A 27,862-nucleotide genomic window follows, 5' to 3' on the forward strand; every position below is an offset into this window, starting at 1 on the left:
ACATACATACATACATACATACATACACTCTCTGCCTCTCCCACCACAAATGACAGCGTACTATTGATTCTATGCAAAGTAACATCTCTTCTAAGTTATGTTTATTCCACATAATGCCCTACCTTTTATATTGTCCCACATCTATATGTCATTTCCTCATTCTTTAGCACAGCTGCATCATTTCATTATATAAATATATTCTAATTCATTTAATCAATCTCTTTTTGATCAACACTTAGGTTATTTCTTTTTTATTATTTTATTTTTTTTACATATATTTATTTTTGAGAAACAGAGTGAGACAAAGCATGAGTGGGGAAGGGGCAGAGAGAGAAGGAGACACAGAATCTGAAGCAGGCTCCAGGCTCTGAGCTGTCAGCACAGAGCCTGATACGGGGCTTGAACCCACAAACTGTGAGATCATGACCTGAGCCGAAGTCGGACGCTCAACTGACTAAGCCACCCAGGTGCCCCAACACTTAGGTTATTTCTAATCTTTTCCTATTACAAGCAATACTGTGATAATAACTTGGACACTGTTTTACATTTGTTCAGATCATGAATTCCTTTGAAGCCTCTGAGGGAAGATGCTGAATCATTTAGAGAGGCTGTCTGACTCGTAAGTTGTTACTAGTTTTCAAATTCCAACCGTGGCACACGGTGAGTGAGGGCACAGGGGACACACAGGGAAAAGTCCTCTGACCTGTGCAGAGGCAGTAGTCAGTACAAGAACACAGTGGTTAAGAGCTTGGGCTCTGGACCTGGATTTGGGTAGCAATTCTGAAACATAACTGACCTCACACAGAACATAGAAGTTCTCTAAATTCCCCTTCCTTCCCTGTAAAATGGGAATCATAAGGTTATTGAGAGAATGACATGATATAATAAATGTGAAGTGCTTATTAACACAATGCCTGCTACATAACACTCACATATTAGCTTTAAAAAAAAAAAAGGTATTCAATCATGTTTCTATCAAATTGTCTGGCTCTCCAATCTCAACTATTAAGTTCTTACAGGCCAAGGAATGTGTGTGCTCATGAGAGGAACTCCAGATCTGCCATGTGCCAGGTACCCAATAATCTGTATGGAGTGTTCAAAGCAATTCCAGTGTGCTAGGGAAAACAGGACACCTGGTCCCAAATGGGTGCTCAAGAAGGAGCTCAGAGAAGAGGGCACCTGAAGGAAGGAGAGGAGCAGAAAAGCAAAACAAGAAGGGACAGGACATTTGCCCCAGACTGAAACATCTTGTTTCTAATCTTACCCAAATAAGGGAGTAGGCATTACACGGCATAAAACACCAGTAAGCTACACAAGGCAAGGATAAAGGGCAGAAAAAAAGGAAATAACTACTTAGCAGATGTGGAGCAAAACAACGCAATAGTTAATCTACACGTAGGAAAGCTTGCCAATAAAATTTAGCAACGAGGATGTGAAATACTGCTCACAGTCGCATTTCCCAATAATTTTAGAATACCATTAGCAAATAAAGGAACCCAAGAGGGTGAGAACTCTTTAATTCGGAAAGTGTCCGGAATCCAAAGCAGTCCCTAGAATACTCACTTGGTAGTTCTTGTTCTTTAAAATATAGTTATAAAACTATTCAGCTTCTGTAGCTACGAAACTACTTAAAACACCAGTGTGACATTCCATAATTACTTGCTGTTTAATAAATTGCTCAAGAAAACTAAATTCTAAAGGGTGCCTGACTGGCTCAGTCAGTAGAGAATGTGACTCTTGATCTCAGAGTGGTGGGTTCAAGCCCCACGTTGGGTGTAGAGATTACTTAAAAATAAAATCTTTAGGGGTGCCTGGGTGGCTCAGTCGATTAAGCATCCGACTTCGGCTCAGGTCATGATCTCAAGGTTTGTGAGTTTGAGCTCTGTGTCGGGCTCTGTGCTGACAGCTTGGAGCCTGGAGCCTGCTTCAGATTCTGTGTCTCCCTCTCTCTCTCTGCCCCTTCCCCGCTCATGCTCTCTCTCTCTCTCTCAAAAATAAACATTTAAAAAAATTTTTAATCAAATCTTTAAGAAAAAAGCCACCTAAATTCTAGACATGACTCCACTACTAAGTAACTTTATATCACCTAGTATCAGTGTCTCCATTGTAAAATGAGAGTGTAAAGTGGTTTCTAAAGTCTAGTCCTGCCTTAAGCTTAGAGGGGAGGGGCATCTGGGTGGCTCAGTCAGTTAAGCATCTGACTCTTGGTTTCTGCTCAGGTCATGATCTCACGATTTGTGCGTTCAAGCCCCTCATTGGGCTCTATGCTGGCGGCTCGGGCCCTGCCTGGGATTTTCTATCCCTTTCTCTCTGCCCCTTCCATGCTCACACCATCTGTCTCTCTCTCTCAAACAAATAAATAAAAACTTAAAAGAAAACAGCTTAGAGGGGAAGCAGCAGAGTGCAGAGGAAAATCCACAGAATCCCAATTGAACATCCTGGCTCCCAGACTGGCTCAACTGTTCACAGGTATATAACCTTGGCCAAATCACTTACTGTCTGCCCTCAATATCATCATATGTAAAATGAAGACAGTAATCACCTCCTAGAGTTATTATAAGGGTTACATGATATATGAAAAACTTCTAGGCACAAGATCTAGCACATAGTAGTGTCCAAATATGTCAACTTTTATATCTTACAGATGAGCTATAAGACTTTCAGAATTTTCAAAACATTTCATGTATTTTCTTAAACCCAGCAATTGATCCAATAACATATGCCCTATATACAAATTTCCTGGATAGTAAGTCTTCTCAGATTTGTTCTCCTTTTTTATTTTTAAAACCTTATTTTTTAATATTTTATTTATTTGTTATTTATTATTTTTTGAGAGAGAGAGCCCATGCAAGTGTGGGAGAGGTGCAGAGGAAGAGAGAGAGAGAGAGAGAGAGAGAGAGAGAGAGAGGAGAGAATCTTAAGCAGGCTCCACTCTCAACGCAGAGCCCAATGTGGGGCTCAATCCCACAACCTGGGGATCAAGACCTGAGCCAAAATCAAGAGTCCAATGCTCAACCAACTGAGCCACCCAGATGTCCCTCCATTTTTATTTATTTTAACTATACAATTCATAGAGTCCTGTTGATCTTTTTTTTTTTTATATTTTATTTTTTTAAGTAGGCTCCTCGCCCAACATGGGACTCGAACTCACATTCAAGGTCAAGAGTCACACACTCCACTGACTGAGCCAGCTAGGTACCTCCCTTGTTGATCTTGATTTATCTAAGATGGGGAGGAAGAGTCCAGGAACTACTTTAGTGCTGTCCAGCAGCCTGGTGCTGACAGCCTCCTAGCTAGCGATGGACATCCTTCCATTCCTCACTATTGTGCTTCTTCTAAGACCTGAAAGAACTGGTAAACTACACACTACACTTTGTCTAGAAAATCGTCACCCATCTTCCCTGCTTTTACCCATTGTCCAAAATGTATAGATTTCATTTCCAGGAAAATAGGACATGATTGCATCTCTATCCTTTCTCTAAAGACTTTATTCAACAACTATTTATTAAGTACTTAGTATATGCCAGGTACAATTCTGGGTCCTTAAGATCTGGATGGCTCAGTTGTTAGGTGTCCAACTCTTGGTTTCGGCTCAGGTCACAATCTTGTGGTTCATGGGTTCAGCCCCATGTCAGGCTCTGCTCTGATAGCACGGATCTTGCTTGGGATTCTCTGTTTCCCTCTCTGTCTGCCCCTCTCCCACTCATGCATGCTCTCTCTCTCTCTCTCTCTCTCTCTCTCTCTCATAAATAAATAAATAAATAAACATAGAAAAAAAAGAAACATCAGTGTATCAAAAACAAAAACAAGGACACCTGCGTGGCTCAGTCGGTTAAGCATCAGACTTCAGCTCAGGTCATGATCTTGTGGTTCGTGAGTTCGAGCCCCACGTCAGGCTGTGTGCTGACAGCTCAGAGCCTGGAGCCTGCTTCGGTTTCTGTGTCTCCCTCTCTCTCTGCCCATCCCCCGCTTGTGCTCTGTCTCTCTCTCTCAAAAATAAAAATAAACATTAAAATAAATAAATAATCCTTGCCTCCTTGAAGCTTCTAGTCTAGTTATTTTTTCTTGAATAATGTTGTATAGTTGAAAGTATGAACTTTATAATCAGACAAACCTGGGTTCTACTCTCCCAAATCTACCAGGTGCTCAGGAGCTCTGACGTTAGTAAGCCACACACTGATCCCCAGTTTTGTCATCTGAAAATCCAAATGATCTGCCCAGCATGGTTGTTGTTGGAATTAACAATCTATATTTTGTCAAGCCTATAGTGCATTTTTCCCCACATTTTAACACTTCTGAATCCATTTTACAACTGTTGTGTCCTGTGGTCACTATCTTCCAGGTGGCAGTCAGGATGTGGATGCCACTGCCTGCTTGCGTGTGACCTTGCTCACAGCCATTCATTAGCTCTGTCCTCGCTTCACTGAGTCATGATGTTGTCAACACTGGACACCCTGAGTCTAACTGCCATTTTAAATGTCTTCAAAAAGATTACACTATAATTTGGCATTAAAACTGAAAGGCATGGGCATAAATCTGATTAGGGAAGCAAATATTCATCACTGGGAATATACCCTTAACAACCAAGGGCCGATAGGACCTGGGGAGACAGTGATGGCAATGAATATGCACTGTTATTACTGGGATACGGGGAACACTAGCCTGCCACAGATCGAGTGAAAAAACACTGGGATTAAAACTCCCAGAATGGGTACTAGCTGCTTGGAGGGGATTCCTGGAGACAGTATGCCTTCTTTTAAGAAATACTGCATCACCAACACTCTTGATGACACAGAGATACATCAATGACTCTGAGTCAGAAAAGATTCTGAAGAGTCAGACTCTGGAAGTGATAAAATTGGGGGAATACCTTAATCAATTTATTTCACTTACATTTTCCCTTTTATGTGTGCATAAGAGCAATGTGATAAAAATCCATGTTTAAATAAATCTACAAGAGCTCTTTCAGTAAGTATACAATAAAAATTCTAAGCGGCAAAAGCACTTGTATCAGAGTTTAATTGGCAAGGCCTTTTCTTTTGTAACAATACATAAAGCAATTACGTATCTTACCATAGACATCTTAGATTCAATAAAACATGGTAACACTTGGGATAACATAGCATAATGATGAACATTCAAGAAATGGTATCAATATTTTTTCATGCTTTGTGAACATCAAACACATAAAAAGGTGAGCAAAAACCCTGCTCCTGTAGAATTCACAGTCTGATGGAGGAGACAGGCGGCCCAATTCCCAGCTCATCCCAGTAATACTTACATGAAAAGACTGACCACACTGAAGAGTAAGGGGAAGGAAGAAGGAAAGATACATGCCTGCTGTTCCAGCCAGTTCACTAATAAGGTTGGGTCTAAACAGGTCAATGGGGGCGCCTGGGTGGCGCAGTCGGTTAAGCGTCCGACTTCAGCCAGGTCATGATCTCGCGGTCTGTGAGTTCGAGCCCCGCGTCAGGCTCTGGGCTGATGGCTCGGAGCCTGGAGCCTGTTTCCGATTCTGTGTCTCCCTCTCTCTCTGCCCCTCCCCCGTTCATGCTCTGTCTCTCTCTGTCCCAAAAATAAATAAAAAACGTTGAAAAAAAAAAAATTTTAAACAGGTCAATGGAGCGTGCTACTGTGCCCAGCCTCCCCAAATACCTGCCCTCCTCCTACTTCCTAGAGTTCCCATCCTGCCATTCACCCCTGAGCCATACCCCCTCATCATCCACCAGCCTAGTTCCCACCACCACTGGGCCTAGAGCGCTAAATGAAGCCACTACTCCAGAACTGCCCAGGACTTAAAGTTGAGAGACTCTCACTTCATCACCTGAATGTAGAGGTGTTAGACAAGGCACAGGTCTGCCTTCAAAGGTAGATGTGTACCTAAGATAAGGGTTGAACTATAAACACAATTTCACTTTAAAATGTTGTTATACAGTGGCGCCTGGGTGGCTCAGTTGGTTGAGCGTCTAACTCTTTGTGTGTGTGTGTGTGTGTGTGTGTGTGTGTGTGTGTGTGTGTGTTTTAATTCTTTTTTTAACATTTATTTATTTTTGAGACAGAGAGAGATAGCATGAACGGGAGAGGGTCAGGGAGAGAGGGAGACACAGAATCTGAAACAGGCTCCAGGCTCTGAGCCATCAGCACAGAGCCTGACGCGGGGCTTGAAGTCACAAATGAGCGTCTAACTCTTAATCTCAGCTCGGGTCATGATCTCAGGGTTCATGGGGTGGAGCCCACATCGGGCTGTGTGCTGATGGCATGGAGTCTACTTGGCATTCTCTCCCTCCCCCTCATTTTCTGCCCCTCTCCCACTTGCACATACACTTTCTCCCTTTCAAAATAAATAAACAAAGAAATACATTTAAAAATTTTTTAATGTTGTTATACATAGTTATTGGGGCACCTGGGTGGTTCAGTGGGTTGAGTGTCCCACTCTTCATTTTGGCTCAGGTCACTATCTCATGGTTCACAGGATCAAGCCCTGCATCAGGCTCTGTGCTGACAGCTCGGATCCTGCTTGGGATTCTTTCTCTCTCTCTGCCCTTCCCCCCACCTCCACCACACATGTGGTCTCTCTTTCTCTCTCTGTCTCTCCCTCTCTCTCTCTCTCAAAAATAAACATTTTTAAACTAGAAAAAAAATTAAAAAGAAAAAGAAAATGCTGTTACACAGAGAAATTAAATTCCATAGGATTATTGGTACATTATTAAAACTCAGAAACATTAAGAATTCAACAGCGGTTTCTGTATTGGCCTGGCACCTTATATGTCATCATTATTCATACAGAAAGAGCTGTCCCACATTCCAGACAGTGCACTTACAAATTAACTTTCCTGGCTCATTACAAACTGACTAATTATCATAAACTGCTGGCTCCTTCCCTGAAATCCAACACTAGACACACCATAGAAAGAAGCTAGAGGGAGACTGACAGATTTGCAAAATGAACATAAAAAGTGTGAGGAATAAAATGGAGGAAGCGGGGTCTCAATCCGGAGAAGGAGCTGTGGATGGACTCATGAGGGGAACAGAAGGGGACCAGTCACCACAGAAGGGGAGGAGGAGGCAGAGTGTTTGTGTAGATCTCGCCCTAATATTTCCCTGAGCTCCCACTGCCCATGTTGTACCTATATCATCACTGCCACACAGGAACACAGGAGCCAGCCCGGTGCTGCAAGAGGTGAGGAATCCTCAAGGTAGTGCAAGAAGGCTGGGTGGCAAACAGAGAGACCACAGGCCAGGCAGGAGACTGGCTAGCTGCCTCCCCTCAGGGTGAGGACAGAAGTGTGCACAGACAAGAGGTTCTTCTGGGGCAAGCAGAATGTGGCTGGGCCCAGAGGCTCGCTGACCTGATACACAAACAACTGCTTATGGTCATTGTTTGATCTTTCACCTTTCTTTGAACGAGTATGAACAGCTACATGGTGACTTCAGCTGACCCTTGTATAAAAAGATCATTCCTCAAGAATGTTCACATAGAAGGGCGCCTGGGTGGCTCAATCAGCTGAGCGTCCAACTTTGGCTCAGGTCATGATCCCCAGTTAGTGAGTTCGAGCCCCACACTGGGCTCACTGCTGTCAGTGTGGATCCTGCTTTGGATCCTCTGTCCCCCTCCGTCTCTGCCCTTTCCCCACTCCCTCTCTCTCAAAAATTAACATTAAAAAAAAAAAAGAATACTCACATAGAAATTAGTCTCCACTTAAAGGAGAGCTGCTTGAGCTTGCTTTAAATTAGTTTCCATAAACACTACAGCAACTGGAATAGGAACTCAGATTTGCTGTATTTCTAGCAGGGCAAGCTTTGGAGTCAGATAGCCTGGCTTAGAATCTTGGATCTGCCACTTAGAGCTTTTGACAATTTGTTTACTCTCTCTGAGCTTCAGATTCTTCAGCCTTAAGGACAAAGAATAAAGTATATTAGGTATTTAATGATAGATAGCAATTGTAACTAATGTATGTAATATAAAAACACCTTTACGTCAAGAAACAGAAAGGAAACCCTTCTAAAGCCCTATTTAAGATTAGATTCTACTTGATAAATGAAAAAAGTGAGTTCACTCTATGTATAGAGAAAAAACATGTTCAGTAAGGCACTAAGTTATAAAAAGGGAGCAAGAAGATTATAGGAATCCAATTCTACGACATAGAATAACAGAATTTCAGAACAAGAAGAGAAATTCCAGGCCCTTGGCTCTCAAATACGTTTAAAAGACAGAGCTCGGGAAATCAATGTTCTTGGCTGAGTACCATTAGATATTAATACATTTGTTACAGAATAACAATAGCTAACATTTGTAACATACTTACTATGTGCTAGGCATGTTCTAAGCACCTTAATATGCATTGATTCATTTAATCCTCACAATAATCATGAAGTAGGTATGTTATTATCTCCACCTTACCAGTAAAGGACTGAGAAAGAGGTTAAATGCTTTGTCCAGCAACTGAGTTAGTAAGAGCTAGTGAGAGTAAGTAGGAGAGCTCAATATGAGCTTGAGCGATCCTGCTGCCAAGCTCGTATGTTTGGCCACTATTCTACACTGTTTCTCATCCTATAAACTAAGAACACTTCACCTGTGTTATGATTCCAGCACAAATAACTCCATTACATAAACTACATAAAAATCACATCTGACCTCACTTTATAATTTTTTCAAAAATGATCAAATAGGAGCATCTAGGAGGCTCACTCAGTTGAGTGTCCAACTCTTGATTTTGGTTCAGGTCATAATCCCAGGGTCATGGGATGGAGCCCCATGTCGGGCTCTGCACTGGGCATGGAGCCTGCTTAAGATGCTCCCTCTCCCCCTCCCTCTCCCCCTCCCCCTCCTCAAAGAAAGAAAGACCTATCAATTAAGCAGGACTAGGGCTCCAAGTTTTCCCCGATTTTTTTTTTTCTTTTTGCCACTTTTTTGTGACCTCCTAGTGCTGGCTAAGGCAACTGACAGAAACAGCAACAAAAGGTTAATGAGATTTCATGTGGTGAAAACTCAAAACTAAGAAAATTGTACCCTTTATTTTTATTTAAAAGAAAGAACACCTTGGTACAGCTGTAGAGCACTAGTGTTGGGCCAGAAGGGGCGGGGTGGCGGGGAGTAGTTTGAGAACCACCCCTCTGGAGCAACTTCTATTTTGTAGATGACAAACTGAAAAACCAGAGATTAGGTGCATCACTTCAAGTCACACAGCAAATAAAGAGCGCAAAAAGCAGAGCCTGTGACTTGTAGGGCTCTCACCCCTCCACCCCTCCACCCCACTGCCCCCACTGGACTGAGTGTGGAAAAGATTTAGAAGATGCTTTAGGCAGAGATTTCTTACACTGCCTAAAACTGTTTATCTTAGCTTTCCTTTTTTTTTTTTAAGCTTATTGTCCTTGACTCCCCAGTTAGAGAAACCTTCCCAGTAAAGATGAGTAGAAGACAAAAAGCAACTTAGACATGGATTACACTCCAAACGGTGATAATTTAAATTGATGGACAATGCTTTGTATATTTCCTTTAAAGTTATGTTATGTACTATATTTTGATTCCCTGGATAATAAAAAAGTTCACTTACTAATAATTTAATTGAAATAACATAAATTTAGCTGAAATAAAAATTTAAGGAACCATCTGTTATGTTATGATGTCAGATGTCAGTGATGAAACAAAGCTAGAAAACAAAACTAAATGTATTAAGGAAAATCAGTTACCTCTTTAGAAAATAAGTTTGTCAAAATACTTTTCACCTTTATAATTAAGATTAAATGATTTTTTAAAATCATGGTACTTGAAAAAAATACAGGTTCAAATAGTGTAAGATAAAAGTTGTAAAGACTCCTGTAAAGATACAAGATGATGAAAACGGACTCTGACTGCCTCTGTTCTGACCTTAAACTTTCCAGTTGGGTTCTTTTTTGTAGCAGATGGAAGGCTCTGAGAGCATAACCTTCCCTGATGGGAACCGAACCTGCCCCCTCGAGAAGTAAGGACTTCCCTGGGCCAGCAAGACACAAGACTCAGTGTGACTGACCCCAAGACAATGATTGACCTGACCTTTCCTGCCCACCTGCACGTGCCCACCCAGCTTTGCCCCACATTTTCCTTATATAAACCTGCAACTATTTTTGGCACTTTGGAGACAGTCTTTGAGACGCTGGACTATCTTCCCAGCGTTGGCCTCACTGAAATAAATTCCTTTCTTGTTTCCCCACCACTGCTCTCTCTGCCTTTGGATTCTGACAGCTGTGAGCAGCGTGCCCTGTTTGGGACCCCCGGCCAGGTGCTCTTGTGCCCCTGCGCCCTTGCTACAATGAGACTTCTGGATATGGCACCCGTAAACATTTAGAGCTTGGTGGGACAAGCATTGTTTACGTTTAACTTGACCATGAGCTACAAAACCCCTCTGCCCGTGAGCTAGGGAACGCCATTCAGTGTGGCAAAGTGGGTCAGGCCCATAAGCTGGAGCCACACTCCTGGGTTCGAATCCTGGCTCCACCCCTCACCAACGGTTGGCCTTGCACAAATTACCTAACCTCTCTGTGGCTCAATGTCATCGTATATAACACAGAAACAAGAACAGGATCTACTTCGTAGAGGTGTAAAGAGGATTAAGGGCACTAATATCTGCAAAGTGCGTAGAACACTAGAATATAGTCAGCACTTTAGGTGTTAAATGAAAGAGGTAATAATTAGGGTCAATTCTGAGCCATAAATTAAAAATGGTAGAGCAAGAAGAAATTAACTGGGGGGAAAGAGAGAAGGGAGTAAGTAAGGCAAGAAAAGAAGAAAAGAGAGGAAAGCAACAAGGAAACAGAAGGAGATACGAGTATTCCAGAAGACAGCGATAAGACTGGGAGGAAAGGAGGCAGGAAAACACAGGAATAAACAGGGTGGAGAGAAATCTAAGAAAGGAATAACTAACAAGCAAAATAGGCAGGGGGGAGCGGGGATGGGCAGGAGAAGGGAAAGAAAAGCCAAAGACAAAAAGTGAATCTGATTGTTCTGAGCTAACTGGGTAAGAATTAGAAGGGAAAGCCGAACATGAGATTATTCCCGTGCTAGAGATTTCCTGAGGTAAAAGATGCCCAACAGTTACAGTCAGGTTTGGGGGAGGAGACACCTGTGAGGCTCCACCATTCTCAGACTACTAAGTACAGTGACCTTTTGGGAACAAATGGGACCCTGGTAAAGTGCCCAGAACACTGCTCTTAAAAACGTCCTAGGTGCCATCAACAAATGAAAAGAGAAACACAACGTGGTTTATACATATAATGAAATACTACGCAGCTTTAAAAAGTAAGGTGGGGCGCCTGGGTGGCGCAGTCGGTTAAGCGTCCGACTTCAGCCAGGTCACGATCTCGCGATCCGTGAGTTCGAGCCCCGCGTCAGGCTCTGGGCTTATGGCTCGGAGCCTGGAGCCTGTTTCCGATTCTGTGTCTCCCTCTCTCTCTGCCCCTCCCCCGTTCATGCTCTGTCTCTCTGTCCAAAAATAAATAAAAAACGTTGAAAAAAAAATTAAAAAATAAATAAATAAATAAATAAAAAATAAAAAGGAAGGAAATTCTGACAGATGCTACAAGGCGGATGAACCTTAACAACATTATGCCAAGGGGGCACCTGGCTGGCACAGTAGGAGGAGCATGTGACTCTTGATCTCAGTTTGTTCAGAGTCATGAGTTCAAGCCCCATGTTGGGTGTAGAGATGACTTAAATAAAAACTTTAAAAAAAATTTTTTTTTTCTAAGCCATTATGCTAAGTGAAATAAGCCAGGCACACAAGGACACATATGGTAGGACGCCACTTAGGCAAGGTACCTGGAATAGTCAAATGCATCGGGACAGAAAGTAGAAGAGAGGTTACCAGGTTCTGGGCAGGTTACTGTTTAATGGGTAAAGTATCTGTGTGGGGTGATGAAAAAGTTCTGAAAATGAGTAACGATGATGGTTGTTCAACACTGTGAATGTACTTAACCTCCACCAAATTGTACGCTGAAAAATGGTTAAACGGCAGATTTTATTTTATGTATACTTTACCACAAAAACAAATTAAGATAAAAATACACCATATGGCTGCAGTAGTAATGGTCAACCATCTCCACCATGCTGGACATGGGATTCTACTGGTCCCTTTTACATCAGGACCATGAAGAAACACCATGGTCACTCGGGGCCCCTAATCGATTCTCCCATCCAGGATGAACCCTGCCCTCCAATGGCCTCCATCCAGCCAGATTGAACCTGCACTCCTGAGGTCACCACTGCAATCACTCCCAGCTCAGGTCAAAGGGGCTGACTTCCAATACACCTGTCTCTGGAATTCCTGACAGCCAATTAGCTGTTCTTTTCTTCTAGCAGGATAGTTGCCATATAAAGCACCCCCTAAGTGTCTGGCACACAGTAGGTGAACAATAAATAGAAGTGACTGCTCTTATTGCCAACGTCCTGTCCAACCTTAGTCTCATTCTTCCCACTTCTTTGGTACAAATACCTCCCTGACAAGAGAGACCTCTGAGACTTTCATTTTAGGGGGAGCAGGGTGGGTGGGTGAGAGGGTACAAAGGAAGCCAAGTTCAGTTCACTTTCCTATTAAAGGCCCAGTCAGTACAGGCCACCCTGTGGACCTATTTCAACTGCTCCTTTTTTCCCCTCACATCCTAGTTTCCTAGCCCACAAACTCCCTGACTCTGGTTCTAGATTTATTTCTTGGATCTCAGCCCCCTGTCCTGATTCATCTTGGGTTTTATACCATGTTTTTTAATGCAAAGTTTGGGAAACTCCCTATCCCACCAGCCATGGGAGCATCTACTGTTAACCATAGCCCTCTGGTTCTGGCACTGTGCCCGGGGCATGGCCCGGGGGCGCAGTGTGCACAGGGCCAACCCTGGGGACAGGATATGTGGATAGCTAACGTGTATTGAGTGCCTTCCGTGCCATAGTCACTAGTGTAAGCAATGACCACTTATCAATTTGTGAATCAATTTAATAGCACAACAACCCAATGAAGTTGTTTAAAACCCATACCTTCATCATTCAGAAAACAACAGTACAGAGTCATAAACGAGCGCTCTGAACAGCTGCTAACCACTCCATGACTGAGGTGTAGTATGAAATTCGAAAGCTATAAAATTAGGCCAAGTGAAGTGAAAATAAAGGGCTTCTGTTATGTTCACTCACTTAGAATGGCAAGTAGAGGTTTTACATTTAACTGATTTCTGGGAGAGATCATTTCGGAACTTGGAAGAAAAGAAAAAAGTACTGGACTCCATTCTAAAGGAGGAACAGGAACTGGTAGCGCAAGTAGCGATGGGCAAATCCCAAAATTATACAAACTTCAGCACAAATTCTCCAATCTTGCTGGGAAGAGGAAGTCTAATAAACAAGCTGTCACGTAAGTGTTGCAATTTTATTTTTTTTAATTTTTTTTTTTTAACTTTTTTTTTTTTTTTTGAGACAGAGAGAGACAGAGCATGAACAGGGGAGGGGCAGAGAGAGAAGGAGACACAGAATCGGAAGCAGGCTCCAGGCTCTGAGCCATCAGCCCAGAGCCTGACGCGGGGCTCAAACTCACGGACCGCGAGATCGTGACCTGAGCCGAAGTTGGACGCTTAACCGACTGAGCCACCCAGGCACCCCATGTGTCGCAATTTTAAAAATTCACAACAAATTGGGAACATTGAGAAAAACTAGAAATGAGACGTTTAAAAGAACAATACTAGAACCTCGTCCAGCGAGGTTCCAAGCGCCCCGACAGACGCTGTTGATTTGCTCTTGACCTCAACCCTGGGAAGAGACTAAGGCCACACTGTGTGCCATTTCACAGAGCGGGAAATGACTGCAGGGAGAGGTGGCATAATTTGCCCAGCCGTGGGTCTGGTCAGCCTGAGCCCCCTCTGTTTGCCAGGGCTCAGCCCCACCCTACTGTGCCCCCCTGCCCCAGCTAAAGGGCTACTGCAAACCCATGCTTGAGGGCAGAGTCACAGGACTACAATATTATTTTTAATTCCACAATGAAGTAAAATAAACACAATGTTAATTAGGGAAAATATGCCTACAGAACTAAGGGTTTCTGAGAAAGTAAATAATCAGGGAAGCCAGTTAGGTGCGAGCAGGGGGGAAAATAATGAGGGAAACTCGGCTTTCATAAAAGCTTTCAACAAACTTAAAATGTAATAACAACAAGCCTCTGACTAGGTTCCAAAGGTAAAAAGTGTTTCTAAGTAAGCTGTTATGGATTTGGAATATTTCCGTATCACCAGAGAGGTCTGAGGGTAAAGATAAAAAATTGACAAGTGATAACAGTGGGGTCCTCCAGGTATTTTTACTGACACCATTCAATTTAACATTTGTTATAAGTGTTAACAGTGAAGCAAATAATGAAAAGTTCAAGACTGCAGAAAAACTCCGCCAGATAAAATCTTATTTTATTCATTTATCTTTTTTTCAAGTTGGCTCCAGATCCAATATGGGGCTTGAACTCACCGCCCTGAGATCAAGAGTCACAGGTTCTACCAACTGAGCCAGCCAGGTGCCCCTCCAGGTAAAATTTTATGCCATTGGAAAAAAAAACTCCAGAAAAAACTTCCGAAATGGGGTAAATGAGCAATGATGGCAGGCAAATTTCAGAATAAGCTGCACTTTTAATATTACAAGGCTGATGTGTTACAGTCTAAAAACCATGGCAGAATATATATATCCTAAAGAAACTTTCCTAATTCGTTTCTGGCCGTCATCAAGAACAACACTGTGTAACCAGAAGAGAACTGAACTAAGGTTTAAAAGTAATAATAACAATAAAGATTAAAAACACAGGATGACAAAAACAAGCAAGGAATGAAGTGTATCAAGCAGTATGAAGCAGAACTGAAATGGTAACCTTGGCCTTCTTTTCCCCCTCCATTTATCTGTCCCTTTGCCCTTCTACTTCCCATGCAGAAATCTTCCCACCAGGCAATGAGTCCTCCTCCTTCCTCAAAGAAAAGAAAAACCTTGGCTAAGAGTCTTATTGGGGGTCTGAGCCCACAATTCTACATTAAAATCCTGGAGGGTTCAAAAGGAACCACCACTCAGTGTGAGTTCTAAAGAATGCTAAACCTTGATGTTTGACTTTTCCTTTTTACAAAGAATAGCTAGTTGGCTGGTAAAACCTGAAAGCAATTTCAAAGAGAGTCTGTCAGGAGTCCTCTATTCTCCTCTCACAAGATTTTAGGAGGGAACCTCAAAGCAGCAGAGTGTATCACAGGCCTACAGAAAAGAGCACAAATCATTAGCATCCGACTTGAGGGATGTTCACACCGTAAAGGCGGTGGAACAGGGAACAGGACACCACCACCGCCTGAAAGCCTCATGGTGCCCTCTCCCACAGGCAGCTACCATCTTCCTCCACGAGATCCACCCATCCCGTGGCAGGCTGCGGGAGGACAGGGCACTGGGTCCCAGGGAGCTGACCCCTGGCTGTTCTGCAGTCTATGAAACTAGAAGATTGGGTCTGCTCCTAGCTTTGACCTTCTGGGAGTTGCAGCAGAGACTCTGAGGTGTCACCTAGGGAGGTTTGTCCTTGCTGGGCCCTGAGTTCCAGTTTCTATCACCCCAGCAATGTGAGACTACCAAAATCCATGCTCTTCTGTTCTGTTGCTTTTGTGCTTGTTAGCCCCTTGAGCAGCACAGCTTAGCAGTGAATACCTTCAGAGGAAAACCAGTGCTAGTCTCAGGCTCACCTCTCTGTGTGTTCCTTGCCTCTGAAATGTTGGCCCTCCTGTTATGACTGCCTTCAACTCGGATCTTTATCTCTCCAGTCCCAAGAGACTACCTAAAGCTCTTTGGATTCTCTGCCTCTCAGACTTCTCAGCAAGCCCCTCCCAACCAGCTTCTGAGACTCCTGATACATCCCAAGAACTGAAAAATGGTCCAAGAGGAAAAGCAGGTGCAGAAAGCCTGGGCTCATTTTCATAAACATCCCCTCTGCCCAGGATCTGATCCCTCAAGGCCTGGCTGGCTGCCTCCCTCAGTAGGAAAGTGAGGGCAATCCCAAAGATATGAGACTGTGGAAAACATTTCCTCTTCTGATGACTGTGTTTATCAAAAATGGAAGAACTGGGGTGTCTGGATGGCTCAGTTGGTTAACTGTCTGACTCTTGATTTCAGCTCAGGTCATGATCTCATGGTAAATGAGATCAAGCCCCATTCATGGGAGCTGCACTGTCAGCTCTCAGTCTGTTTGGGATTCTCTTTCTCTCCCCCTCTCTCTGCCCCTCCTGCGCTTCCACTGGTGCGCGGGGGGCACACAGGCGCTAAACAAACAAACAAACAAACAAACATTGAAAATAAATAAGGGGTGCCTGAGTGGCTCAGTCCATTGAGCATCTGTCCCCAGCTCAGGTCATGATCTCACAGTTCGTGGGTTTGAGCCCCACATTGGACTCTGTGTTGACAGCTCAGAGCCTGAAGTCTGCTTCGGATTCTGTGTCTCCTTCTGCGTCTCTCTGCCCTTTCCTTGTTCATGCCCTCTCTCTCTCTCTCTCTCTCTCTCTCTCTCTCTCTCTCTCTCACACACACACATACACACACACACACACACACACACACACACACACAAATAAACATTAAAAAAATTTTTTTTAATAAAATAAAATCTTAAAAAAAAACAAAACCTGAAACGGGGTGCCTAGGTGGCTAAGTTGGTTAAGCATCCGACTCTTGGTTTCGACTCAGGTCATGATCTCACAGTTCATGGGTTTGAGCCCCATGTCGGGCTCTGCACTGACAGCACAGAGCCTGCTTGGGATTCTCTGTCTCTGTCTGTCTGTCTCTCTCTCTCTCTGCCCTTCCCCTGCTTGCACTCTCTCTCTCTTTCAAAATAAATAAATAAACTTAGGGAAAAAAAAACTGGAATTATTTGTGGCCACCAGTAAGGAAAGTACTGTAGTATGGCATGTCTGATAGGACCAGGTACAAAGTGCTCTGCTAAGTCAAAGAAACTAGTCACAAAGGACCAAATACTGAATGATTTCACTTGTAGGAAATATGCAGCATGGGCAAATGAATAGAGGTAGGCAGCAGAATGAAGATGGGGAATTAGGACAACATGGATGAGAGCTATGGAATTTCTTTTGGAGGTAATGAAAATATTCCAAAACTGACTGTGGTGACACTTGCAAACCTCTATGAATATACTAAAGCCTCTGAACTGTATGCTTTAAATGAGTGAATTGTATAGTATATGAATGATACCTCAATAAACTCATTTTTAAAAAAGAAAAAGAAAGATGAGCATTTAAATCAGTGAAGACCTTCTAGGAAGCAATTTGGCAATAAACATCAAGAACTTTGACATATGTGTACATACATAATATTTATATTATTATGTAATTGTTATATATTATATATTACTGTGTGTGTGTATATATATATATATATATATATATATATATATATATATATATATATATAAAAACAGGTTAAGAAAGTTCCAGACTTGAGAGGAATTGAGGACATGCTCAGGGCGTACTGAGAGAGAAAAGTCTGGAACAGGATGAGCCTGTAAAAGAGTTACAATTCCCAAAGTTCACGAACTGGTTTTATCAGAATCACCTAGGGAGCTAGGCAAAGAAACAAATTCCAGAGCCTTACTCCTGAGAATTTTTTTTAAGTAAGTTCTAAACCCCACATGGGGCTTGAACTCATGACCTTGAGATCAAGGGTCACATACTCTACCAACTGAGCCAGCCCTGCACTCACTTCCCTGAGAATTCAGTCCATTGCAGACATAGGTGGGAACCACAGGAATTTTAGTTTTTCAACATCCCCAGGAGGTGTTCCCTTCGGCAGCACACATACGAAAGTTGCAACGACGTTCAGATTAACAGGGCCCCTACACCAGGATAGCACGCAGACTCGTGGTGTTCCATATTTTTAAAAACTAAATAGGGGCACCTGGGTGGCTCAGTCGGTTAAGCATCCGACTTTGGATCTGGTCATGATCTCACGGCTCATGGGTTTGAGCCCCTCGTGGGCTCTGTGCTGATGCCCAGAGCCTGGGGCCTGCTTCGGGTTGTCTGTCTCCCTCTCTTCTCTGCCCCTCCCCTGCTCCTGCACTGTCTCTCTCTCAAAAATAAATCAACATTAAAAAAAAAAAAAAAAACTAAATAAGTAAATGTCCCCAAGTGATTCTGATGTCAGCCAAATCTGGCCAACCCTTGGACAAATGAGGAAAGAAAAATCTTTTATCACAGCAGTAACACTTTTTGAAAATCATTCTAGAAGTAATACGAGAGACTGATTATAATTAGGCCAAGACCTGACTTTAATATGCAAGGAAGGATCAGAGCTCTGAATTCTTACTGGGGCTTAGTGACATTAATAGACACTCATACACAAACTTTCAGTGCTATAAGTCGTCACCTAAAAAAAAACAAAACAAAGTAAAACACTTTATTACTAAACAAAAACTTAGCAAGAATCCCGACACCTTTCAAAATACACAACTTACCAGCCTCTCTAAAATGTTTGTGGAATTTATGTCAGAATTCTGAAATGCTGAGGCAATTGTTAATTTAGGTGGTCTTCCTTGCCAACCACCTTGCTCTGATGGGTATTTGATTTTCCAGCTTCCCTTCGCCACTTGCTAACAAGCAAATCTGTTCTGTCTACTTAATGAGTAACATTTGAAAAGAGCTTCCAAAGTAAATATGGATGTATGAGGAACATTTGAAGACTCAACGATGGATACGAATGGATACAAATGACTCATCAAGTAATATTGAGCACCCATGTTTTTCAACTTCAGATAATAGATTTACATAGCTGCAAGCATTTAACCCCAGCTCCCTTTTCAAACAGTAGCATTGCTTCACCAGACAACTGGCAGGGGTACAAATACTTGCTGTGGCCTTGGCACACCTAGACACAGAAAGCTATCTGGCCCAAATATCTCAAGCTCTTCTGTTGAATTAGCAATTGCAGTAACTAAGTAGGAGACTGCAGATGGGTGTTCTGAAGCTCTAAAAGCCTTTCTTACAGATGGTTCTCCATCGTCACGATGACTCAACCATCACAATCCCAAATTGTTAGGATAAATTACTGGATAATGTAAAGAAGCATAATCTTAAGTACTAAGCTGTTTCTCTCTCTCTTTTTTTTTTAATGTTTACTTATTTCAGAGAGAGCAAAAGCGAGCAGGGCAGGGGCAGAGCTAAGCTGTCTCTTTAAATTCAAGTGGTTTAAGTTGTTTTAACTTAAAAAAAAGAATTTCCTATTAAAATTGGTTGCAGGAAGTTATTCTGGAACACAATTTTCCTTAATTAACATTATGTGTTTAATACAAGAGAAAACAGCATGACTACCTGTTCAGGCTACTTCAACTCCTGAAATATACATAGCACCATGGCGGGACCATGGCGCTGACCCAGGACAAAAAGCAAATTGATACTAGTTTGAAGTAATTCCCTTTATATCCAATTCACTCCCCCACAAAAGGTTAATGTGGGTCTCACCTGCTGTTCCTTTTCAAATTTTCATTCCTCAACCTCAGTCCCTTGTTTGCAAATTTAAAAATAAAACACAGAATGGTCAAAAACAAGCATTTGATTAACAAGACGGATGACAAGGGGAAGCAGTTATTGTCTCCATAAAAACTCTATCTTACTGGCATATGAGTAGACTTGTAATCAAAATTCAACCTTCTTCAAATTTCAACTTCCTCCATCTTAAACTAACTATAGGAGGCCAGCATGGTCTAGTATTCACAATTGTCTTCTATAAGCCAGGATCTAACTATCTTCCTCCCTCCCTCCCTTCCTTCATGTCTTTCTTTCTTTCTTTCTTTCTTTCTTTCTTTCTTTCTTTCTTTCTTTCTTTCTTTCTTTCTTTCTTTCTTTCTTTCTTCCTTTCTCTTTCTTTCTTTCTTTCTTTCTTTCTTTCTTTCTTTCTTTCTTTCTTTCTTTCTTTCTTTCTTCCTTTCTCTTTCTTTCTTTCTTTCTTTCTTTCTTTCTTTCCTCCCTTCTTTCTTTCTCTCTCTGTCTACCTCTCTCTCTCTTTCTCTCTATCCCTCCCTTCCATCCTTCCTTTCTTCTTCAAGCCAGGACATTTCTTAAAGTACAGAGCAAGGTGAAAATATTGAATGTGAAGACAAGTAAAAAGTTACAATATAGTACAATAGTATTGAGCATATTATAAATGTTAATAACTATTAAAGTTATGATCACCCCAGGTTAAGTATTAGATCATAAAGGTATATCCAGAAAAGTTTTACTTCCAATTAAAAGACATTTTAATATGTTTTCATTATTGAACAATTGATTTGGGAATAAATATCTCTTAACTATAAGCAAGGGTTCTCAGCTGATATGTTTCACAAGAAAATATGTATATTTCAAAAAAAATGTGTATATTTCAAATTAAAACTGATAGAATTTTAAAACTACATGATTAGCATTTTCTTCCATAAAGAGAAACAAAATAGTGGCATTGCATTCCTGTTTAGAAAGCTCAGCCATATCTACTCTACAAACACTTTCATTCTACAAACCATTTCATTCAGATGTAGACTAAAACATGTTGGATTCATTTGCAAATTCAGTGAAGTAGTTAACGGAAACCACAAAATTAGAATCCCCTAATGGATGCAGTTTTTTATTTTAAAATTCAGCATAATCATAGTCCATCTTAATAAAATGTATACTGTGGAAATCCAATGTTAGTAAGTAAACACCAAGGGAATAGTAATAATTATAGCTATTACCATTTACTGAGCATCTATCACATGCCAGGCATTGTGAGATGGCCTTTTTAAAAAAAATACTCAAGGGGCACCTGGGTGGCTCAGTCGGTTGAGCGTCCAACTTCAGCTCAGGTCATGATCTCATGGTTCGTGGATTGAGCCCCACGTCGGGCTCTGTGCTGATAGGTCAAAGCCTGGAGCCTGTTTCAGATTCTGTGTCTCCCTCTCTCTCTGCCCCTCCCCCACTTGCGCTCTGTCTCCCTTTGTCTCAAAAATAAATAAACATTAAAAAAAAATAATTAAAAAAAATAAAAAATATTCAATTGGGGCTCCTGGGTGGCTCAATCTATTAAGCTTCTGACTTTGGCTCAGGTCATGATCTCACTGCTCACAAGTTCAAGCCCTGCATCAGGCTCTCTGCTGTCAGCACAGACCTTGCTTCAGATCCCCTGTTCTCCTCTCTCTCTGCCCTCCCACCCCCCGCCATGCTCAGGCTCTCTCTCTCTCTCAAAAATAAATAATAAACATTTTAAATAAAATTAAAAATTAAAAAATACTCAATTTCAGGGCACCTGGGTGGCTCTGTCGGTTGGACAACCAGCTTGGCTCAGGTCATGATCTCACGGCTCATGAGTTCGAGCCCTGAATCAGGCTCTGTGTTGACAGCTCGGATCCTGGAGCCTGTTTCAGATTCTGTGTCTCCCTCTCTCTCTGCCCCTTCCCCACTCATGCTGTCTCTCTCTCAAAAATAAATAAACATTTTAAAAAATTTAAAAATACTCAATTTCAATCTTCACAACAACCAAAAATTTGTACTTGTCCAAGGTCATAACGCTGGTAAGTGGGATTTGAACCCAGATCCCTTTGACTCCAGAGCTTGATCATTTCCTTCTCTGCTGCACAGCGTCCTCCTAGGCAAAGCTGCCAGAACCCACGCTTGGGTTGGACCTGCTGCTGTTGCCTTGGCCTCCTACCAGATGATGCAATCACTAGGGTAGGCTTGATCTCAAAGGAACCCAAAGAGGTTATAATTTACCAAACCCACAAAGAGGTTTAAATGGGCCAGAGAGTGGAGGTAACTACAAAGCTATAAAAATAATAAAAATTCAAACAATAATTTTTAGAAACATAATATTTATTAAATGCCAATTTTGTGCCCAGCATTATTTTAGGAACTAAACAACAGATTGGATGGAAGATTGTATTAAAATATTCAGCAGAAAGGGAAAATATAAATAACATTAATTCACAGTTGTACCAAAACAAAAGCTACCTGTGTGTACAGAACAGAAAATAGCAGCCCTCAAATACTCAGTGTTAACTGAGTCAGCTCATATCAGGAAAATTACTCCAAATATACTTTCTGGTTATCTCATGTATATGCATTTCTCTAACACTGGAATTGCTGGGCTTTAGAGACTGCATATTTTTTTACTTTCTAGGTAATACCAAACTGCTTTCCCAAAGTAGTCATAGCAACTTATATTCCCATCGGCCAGGTATGAATATTCATATTGCTCAACACAGCTTCAGAATTTGTTATTGCCAACTATAATTTAGGTATACAGGAATATGGCACTGTGGTTATAGCTTGCATTTTCTTAATTATTAACAAGGGTGAACACCTTATTATCGGTTTATTAGACATTTGGATATCTCCTTTTCTGAAGGGCCCGTTCAAGACTTCTGCCCATTATTTTATTAGTGCAGGTAACATCTTATCTACAATAAGATTGAATATTCAAGACCTATACTGAGTCATGGATATATTCTCCTATGTTAACTTAAAAGATTTATTGTTTTGCCTTTCAACTGCCATGCTTCCTGGGTCATAAATTAAGTGTTTGAATGCATGTGAATCTGTTTCTGGACTCCTGCGGCATTCCATTGATCAATTAGTCTATCTTGGTGCCAATACTACACTGTCTTAATTATTATAGCTTTTGTTGACTTCCAGTAGAGAAGTTTTTCCAATTTATTTTTTTTCTTTTTCAAGAGTCTCTTGCCTTTTCTTAGGCATTGACAGATATTTTAGCATCAGCTTGTCTAGTTTTTTGTTTTTGTTTTTTTTTGGGGGGGCAAAGGACAAAGGGAGAGGAAGAGAAAGAGAGAGAATCTTAAGCAGGCTCCATACTCAGCACAGAGCCCAACACAAGGCTCGATCCCATGACCCTGCGATCATGACCTGAGCCAAAATCAAGAGTTGGTCGCTCAACCAACTGAGTCACCCACGCACCCCATCAGCTTGTCTAGTTGTTGTTGTTTTTTTAATTTGCTGGAATTATATTAAATCTATAAGTCTGTTTCCAAAGAACTGACATACTGCAATATCCAATCTTCCAATCCTTGACCCAGTGTATCTTCTTCATTTACTTAGACTTCACTTAAAGTCACTCGATAAAGTTTTAGAATTTTTTTGTAAAGGTCTTTTATACATATTTTGTTAGACTTAAAATATATCTCCTATACTTTTTTTTTTAGGATTTTATTTTTAAACAATCTCTACATCCAACATGGGTCTCCAAATCACAACCCTGAAATCAAGAGTCACATGCTCCACTGACTGAGCCAACCAGAAGCCCTACAGCTCCTATAGTCTGAAAAAAGATTTTTTAAATGATGTATAAAAATATATCATTTTTTTTTGATGAGACAGCTAGAGTTTGGGATAACTCATATATCATTCATATATAAAAGAATGAATATAAACATACTTAAAATTTTTCAATAAAACAAAGTTCATCAAAGTACAATTTCAGCTATATAATTTAGGTTTGGGGTTTGTTTGTTTTGTTTTTTAAATAATCTCTACTCCCAACTTGGGACTTGAACTCAAAACCTTGAGATCGAGAGTCACACATTCCACTGGCACCCCATAATTTAGTTTTAATTCTAGAATTATCATTTTGTACTTATGTCATATCTCACCTCAGCAGGTTTAATGTAGTTGAGAAAACTTATATGTCACATAAACAAGTGGCCTAAACACCTACTGGTTGTAGGTCCTTATAGTTATCAATGTATGAAGTACTTACAATGCAGAATAATTTCATTCATCAACTTCAAGACAGGATGAATAAATAAGTAAGAGACTGAAATCTTGTTGATATACACACTGTTGTCTGGGATTGAGAACCCACACACCTTGCTCCTGGCCTTAGCTCCCACCACTCTTATATCATTTGCTAAAATTGCCTCCTTTTTTTCCATTTGTAAAGTAGTTACAATATGGTTCTGTCAATGTCACACATTAAGGATGAAACATAAACAAATTCCTTAGAAAACAACTAAAATGGTTGGTCAAAAACACAAAGCAACATTTACTCAAGGGTGTTCCACTACCAGAAGGACATGAGACTAAGGTTGCCTACAATCATGGTTTGTAGCAAGACTGAAAATAACCCCCAACAGATTGGCCTCAAAAATCTTCAAGCAACGCTAAGAAAATGGTAGAGATTTGCACACAAAAATAAGAATTTTGAAGAAAATGGGGTGCCTGGGTAGCTCAATTGGTTAAGCATCGGACTCTTGATTTCGGCTCAGGTCATGATCTTACACTTCGTGAGATCGAATCCCACATCCAGCTCTGCACTGACAGCACAGAACCTGCTTGGCATTCTCTTTCTGCCCGCCCCCACTCATGCTCACACACTCTCTCCCTCTCTCTCAAAAACAAATAAACTTAAAAAAAAAAATTTTTGAAGGGAAGAAAACTTCAGAAATCACTTTGAATACCTTAATTACACTCACTGCTTTATTCCTCCAAACATTTAGAATCCAGTAAGTAAAGGGCATTCTTGTACCGCATTCTATATGACAAGGGAGGCAAAAAAGTATCCATCACTTCTAGGAATTTATAACATGTTTAGGAAACAAGACATAAGCACAAATAATTGCTACGTGATACAGATTAATTTCTCAATAAATGGTACTATTAATTACAAAGCAGTACAAAAATCCTGTAGGACAGAGACAAAAGGATCACTTCCAAGTAACATGGTCAAATAGGGCCTCAGTGAAGAAAGACTATGTGCTTTCGACTTGCTCTAGCATAGAGGTTGGCAAACTACAGCCCAAGTGTGGCTCGACACCTATTTTTGGATATAACCTGTGTGCTAAGAATGGTTTCTACATTTTAAAATAGTTGCAAAGACTTAGGAAAAAAAAGAGTATTTCATCATACATGAAAGTTATATTACATTACATTTCAGGGCCCATAAACAAAGTTTCATTGGAACACAGCCATGCTTTCACACGACAGGGGTGAAGGAATAGTTGTAACAGGGACCATATGGCCCACAAAACCACAAATATTTAGTCCCTGGTTCTTTACCAAAAAAACAAAAAAAAAAATCACCAACCAACTGCTCTAGAAGGATGGATTAGAATTTGGTAGGCAGAACTGGAGGAGGAGGCTGGGTTGGGGGCAGGGGAGTGGGGATGTACAAGGAGAAGACAAACATTCCATCTGAGAAATGAAGGAGTGAAAACATGAAGGAAATCTCCAGAATACTGCAAGGACAGTGGGAAGACCAGTTTGGCTGAAGCAGAGGGTCCAAAATCGGCAAACAGATACCGACCCACTGATCACTATTTGCTTTGTTATTGAGCTGTTTATACTACTGTACTAATTAATGACAAGCATCCTCACACTGAGACTATGAGAGGGATACTATTATTATCCACATTAACAATTAAGAAACTAGTCAAGACACCTGGGTAGCTCAGTTGGTTGAACATCCGACTTCAGCTCAGATGATGATCTCACCACTTTTGAGTTCGAGCCCCGTGTCCAGCTCTGTGCTGACAGCTCAGAGTCTGGATACTGCTTCAGATTGTCTCTCTCTCTCTCTCTCTCTCTCTCTCTCTCTCTCTGTGCCCCTCCCTGGCTTGCGCTCTCTCTGTCTCTCTCTCAAATATAAATAAGCATTTTATTTTTTTTTTTTTTTAATTTTTTTTTTTTTTTCAACATTTTTTATTTATTTTTGGACAGAGAGAGACAGAGCATGAACGGGGGAGGGGCAGAGAGAGAGGGAGACACAGAATCTGAAACAGGCTCCAGGCTCCGAGCCATCAGCCCAGAGCCTGATGCGGGGCTCGAACTCACGGACCGCGAGATCGTGACCTGGCTGAAGTCGGACGCTTAACCGACTGCGCCACCCAGGCGCCCCTATAAATAAGCATTTTAAAAAATTAACAAATAATAGTAATTAAGAAACTAGCCAAATGATTTGATAAACTAAGTTTACAGATATTATGTAATGGACCCAAGATGAGTCAAGTGAATCTAGTCTATAAATCTAGGTTCTTTTCCCTGCAGAGCCCATGCTGTTCAATGCTACACTATATCAAACCTCCATACAGGGTAGTAAAAGGAAATATTTCTACAAAGGTAAGTTGGGGCAAAACTCTCAATGTTTTCAATTATAGGTGTAAAAGGGATATGATTTTATCTGTAGGCTATGACTCTTTTGTGTTTAAAAGGACAGTTATCCCAGGGGCACCTGGGTGGCTCAGTTGGTTAAGCATCCAACTCTTGATCTCAGCTCAGGTCTTGATCTCGGGGTCGTGAATTTAAGCCCCATGGTGGGCTCCACGCTGGGCATGAAGCCTACTTTAAAAAAACAACAAACAAAACAAAACAAAAAGACAATTGTCCCATGAGCTGGTGGTCCAAAATGTTCCACAATTGAAATCAAATTATCATGGGCTTTTCCTAAGTCATAGGAGAAAAAGAACTGTGAGCTTGATTTTTTCAATTTCAGGTTTTGCCTAGAAATATTTCTTAAATCTTTGCAAAAGTGATTCACTATAAAAATCAATGAGTAAGTAGCAGACCAAGTTTGAGAAAATTCAGCTGATTATGCTTAGCTCAACTTTTTTTTAATGGATTATGTGCTCAACAGATTTCCATTTTATTATTTTAAGTTCAAATGATTAATTGAATACATTAATTCAACAGTTAACTCAATTATCTGGAGGTGGTTTTAAGTTTTTCTTCAAAAGAATAATGTGTCTGAGAGAGCTATCATAAGCACTAAGAAAAAAATCAGACACATGTACACATTAGCAGTATCTATTAGATGAAACCATAGAAAGGAAAAGATAATACATTATCTTATTACTTACTCCATATTAAGTACTAAGTGTATGTAATAATACATATTAATTAATACATAGGTAATTACTTATTACAGCTTACTGCTTAGAAACACTCCCACCCCTATCAAACTAAGTCTAAAGCTGCACAGTTCAATAGAAATATCATATAAGCCATACATGCAAGCCACATATGTAATTTTAAATCTAAATAGCTACACCTTTTAAAAGTTGAAACAGGTGAAATTAACTGCAATTATATATTTATTTAACCTAGTATATGCAACATATTATCATTTCAACATATAATCAGTATTTTAAGAGCACCTGGCTGGCTCAGTTGGAAGAGCATGGGACTCTTGATCTCCGGGTCATGAGTTCAAGCCCCACACTGGGTATAGACATTACTTAAAAATAAATAAATAGGGGCACCTGGGTGGCCCAGTCAGCTAAGTGTCTTACTCTTGGTTTCAGGTCAGGTCATGATCTCACGTTTGTGGGATAGAGCCCCAGGTTGGGCTCCATGCTTACAGCATGGAGCCTGTGTGGTATTCTCTCTCTCCCCCTCTAGCTGCCCCTCTCCCTCTCTCCCTCTCTCTCTGTCCCCCTCTCTCTCTCAAAAATAAATAAGTAAACTTAAAGAATTCTCTTAATTTAAAAATACTAAACTTTATAGTATTTTATAAATTGAATTTTTTTCATACCGAATCTCAAAATCTAGCATGTTTTTCACACTTACAGCACAAGCTAAATTTCAAGTGCTCCACAGCCACATACGGCTACTGGCTACCATGTTGGACGGCACAGATCTAAGGAATAGCTCTTTTCTTTTTTGAATAAATGTATTTATTTATTTTGTTTTTTAGAGGGGTGGGTGGTACACAGTGGGGAGAGGGACAGAGGAAGAGAGGGGGAGAGAGAGAGAGAATCCCAAGCTGAGTGTGGAGCCTGACACTGGGCTGCATCCAACAGTCCCGGGATCATGACCTGAGCTAGAATAGAGTCAGTCGTTGAATCAACTGAGCCACCCAGGTGCCCCAGGAGCAGCCCTTCAAAGATCACAACATGGA

General features: G+C 41.1%; 1 protein-coding gene across 3 annotated transcripts in view; it reads right to left on the bottom strand.

Moving 5' to 3' along the window:
* PRDM10 (PR/SET domain 10) overlaps window positions 1-27,862 on the bottom strand; it is a 103,574-nt gene that overhangs the window by 71,359 nt on the left and 4,353 nt on the right. Inside the window, exon 1 of one of the 3 annotated variants that reach the window (XM_058687316.1) lies at window positions 7,682-7,843. The exons of the other annotated variants lie outside the window; for them this stretch is intronic. The gene's annotated coding sequence lies outside the window, so the exon portion shown is untranslated. Of the gene's footprint in view, window positions 1-7,681; window positions 7,844-27,862 lie in introns of those variants that run through there. 3 annotated transcript variants of the gene reach the window in all.

This window comes from Neofelis nebulosa, chromosome 10, assembly GCF_028018385.1.
Source record: "Neofelis nebulosa isolate mNeoNeb1 chromosome 10, mNeoNeb1.pri, whole genome shotgun sequence".
In the NCBI taxonomy this organism is placed as follows: domain Eukaryota; kingdom Metazoa; phylum Chordata; class Mammalia; order Carnivora; family Felidae; genus Neofelis; species Neofelis nebulosa.